Source organism: Vombatus ursinus, unplaced genomic scaffold (genome assembly GCF_900497805.2).
Source record: "Vombatus ursinus unplaced genomic scaffold, bare-nosed wombat genome assembly UNPS02014809.1, whole genome shotgun sequence".
NCBI lineage: Eukaryota > Metazoa > Chordata > Mammalia > Diprotodontia > Vombatidae > Vombatus > Vombatus ursinus.
Window position 1 is genome coordinate 18,086,642 of NW_020954587.1, and position 3,333 is coordinate 18,089,974.

General features: G+C 42.2%; 1 pseudogene; it reads right to left on the minus strand.

The window, feature by feature from the left end:
* Positions 1–501: 501 nt before the first annotated feature.
* On the minus strand, positions 502–1,361 carry LOC114052862 (annotated as a pseudogene).
* Between the last annotated feature and the right edge of the window lie 1,972 nt (positions 1,362–3,333).

Sequence of the window (3,333 nt, forward strand, 5' to 3'; positions counted from 1 at the left end):
TGTGCAGTTTTCCTTTTGATTTCTTTTTTTTTTTGAGTCTTCTCTGTATTTATTGTTTTACAGCAGAATGCCCAACACAGATCATCATAACTGCCAAATAGTTAGCTGTGCAAAATAGTATATATAGTGCTTAAGAACAAATGGGAGACATGATTTAAAAATAAATAAATACTTAAACACAAATTTATGGTCCTACAAAAAAACATTTAAACTAGGTAGTCTAAATTGATCTGCCTCCTTGAACCCACAGTAACTGTTATTTTCCCCAAAACCAATATTATCAGTATTCTGAATTATCATCAGTTCCACTGGTGAATAATGGATCACGGTAAACGAGTTCCTTTTTTTTAAGAGCTTTTCCTCGCTCCCCTACAAACATAATCTGGCCTGGATAAAAAGACAACAGGAATTTCTTGAAGGTCAATGGTCCAAAATGCTAAGTATGGTTAAGTATTCTATGTGATCTGTATTCACTGGTTCCTTTTTTTAGTTAGGATGTACTTAGATTACTTTCTTCAATTCATCATACAGAACAAGCATGAAAGCTCCGCCCATGCCTCTAAAAACATTGGACCAGGCACCCTTGAAGAAAGCTTTGCCATGCTCATCTTTAGCAATCTTCCTCTAATAGTCAATTGTCCCAGTGTGCGTGATATCAGTTCCTTTGCACCCAGACTACATCATCATTCACCCACCTTACTGTATCAGAGGGATAGCAGTCCACACCTACTACAGCAGTCACTGTTTGCGCAATCATCCAACTTATCACAATGGGAGTGTTCTTCGGATCTGGGAGCATACCTTTTGCTGTATCATAGATTCCAAAGTGAGCTGCTCTATAGATAATGATACCCTGCACTGAGACATTGAAACCTTGATACAAGCCATGAATTCCATCAGACTTGGTGATTTTCACAAGGCAGTCTCCCAGGCCTTTGAATTCTCTCTCAGTGCTAGATTTCCCAACATCAGCTGCCGAGCGCTTCTCACAAAATCCAAGGGGTAGACAAAACAGAGAGAAGTGGCTCCAGCTACACCACCAGAAGCAAGGTTGCCAGCAAAATACCTCTAAAATACTCCCCAAAACACCTGCTTATCCTTATCCTTAAAGGCCAAGTTAGGGGCCTGAGTGGGGAAATATCTGATGACATTTCCTAAGTTACTCTTCCAGAAGGAAAGCACCCCTTATTCCTTTGGAATTCGGGCTATACAATCCGTGATGCCTTGGTACCGCTTATCTGCAGCAATTTGCTTACTTGCGTGCTGCACCTGTAATAGGGGGCCATTGCAGTCTTGGAGACAGCAGCAGCGATGCCACCAGCCAGGAAGTCCTTGGCGAGGGGGTTGGCCTGTTCCGTCATGGTTACAGAGTGTGAAGGTGTTGGACTTGGAGAAAGAAAGCCGGTGAGAGAGGGCTGAAAGCTGGGGAAACTGCTGCTTGCACAGCCCCTTGCTACAGCCCTTTTGATTTTTTAAAATGTAGGGGTTTTTTTTGGTTTTTGTTTGGTAATCATTTTCAGGAAGACCAGTGATTTTTTTCTTTTAAGACTAGGTCTCCCTATCTCACCCACTCATTCACACGGGAAGTACAAAGAGCCACCCACAGGCCCAAGCCTCCTGCTGACTGTCACAGAAGCCTTGACCTGCTCCAATATCTGATCTGGCTCAGTTCATCCCTTCTTAGGTAGCTTGATGGCTTCAGGGGCTTGCAACATCAGTGTGGGACTTATTGCAGACCCCCAAACAGCTTTTAGCCCTACTGAAGCTTGGAACTCCCAAACTCGACTGATCAGCCAGTCCCAGTTTCCTTAATAGCAGGAGTTACAGGTGTGCATCACTGTGCCCTGCTCAACGATTCCTGAATTATCTTTTCTTTTCCTGTTTTCCAGTTCACTTGTTTTTGTGAGCAGATGTTTCATATGCTCTAATTTCTCAGTCTTTTGGTTTTATTCATATTTATTACCTCATTGAATCATTGAGTTCTGTTCAATTCATTTTTTTTAGGTTGTCCCTTACTTGGTAAGGCATTACACTATCTATTCTTATCTGTTTATTCTCTTTCCAAATGTTCTAGTTTCATTATTTATCTCTTATAATCAATCTCTTATCATTGTTGGTTTTTTTCCTGTGGTTCTACTTTTAATTATTCTAGTGTTTTCTTCTTTTGAGTTGTTATAGTGACAATTTCTTAACCTAGAATATTTCCTCTTCGTGTAAGGAACTGTCTTGTGTTTACTAATCTTTGGCCTTAGATTCTGCATTTTAAGACTTTGTCAGCTCCAGGCTCTTTCATGAAGTGTTGGATGGAATGGTTAGGCCTACTTGCTATCTTCTAATGTGGTACCAAAGTGGCACTCCCCTGTATCAGAGCTAAGCCTTATTCTTGCTGCAGTTACTGTCCTGCTCTTATTCTGGATGAGGTCTCTTTCTAGGTCTTTGTCATGCTTCTCCTATTATAGTTTCTGGTTAGAAAATTGTCTGGAACCAGCTTTGTTTCCTTCTTCAGGCCTAGCTTCAGATCTGAAACTTCTGGGTCCCTGGGGCATTGCCATAGTTTTCTTCAGTCCTGATACCAGGAGATAACACTGGCCTTGGTCAACAAATAAGCAAGCACTTTTAAAAGTGCATGCTATGAATAAAGCACTATGTTAAGTACTGGGGATACAAATAGAGAAAAGAAAGAATCAAGGTCCCTGTCTTCAGAAAGTTTACATTCTAATGTGGGAAAGACGATATGTAAAAGGAAGCTTAAAAAGTGGAGGGGGAAAGGACCATTCAGGGTCATGGTAGAGAACATCTGAACACTGGGGTAGGGAACCTTGGCCTCAAGGCCTGCCACATGTGGCCTTCCAGGTCCTCAGGTGAGGCCTTTTGACTGAGTCTGAGTTTTATAGAACAAATCCTTTTATTAAGGGGATTTGTTCTATAAAGTTTGGATTTTGTCAAAGGGCCACATTTGAGGACCTAGAGGGCCACACAGCCTCCAGGCCGCAGGTTCCTCATTCCTGGTAGGGAGTCAGGAGTGGGACCCAAAGATGAATATTGAAGCTCTAGGAAGAATCAACCAATTAGAGGAAGGGGAGTAAAGTAAGAAGGCTGCTCGTTGGAGAAAGTCCAGAGGGTCAGGACTTTTTGGTTAGTTCTTAGACTAGCCCTGCCAGGGAGCACAGACTCCAGGCTTCAGGTTTGTATCCTAGAAGGCTGCTTACAAGCTTTTTCCCCTTCCAGGTCTGTCTCCCAGAAAGCCAGATACAGGCTTCTACCAACAGGTTCTAGCAGATTAATAGCAGCCTTTCTCCTTTTTTCTCTCTTTTTTCCCCTCAGTCTTGTCTT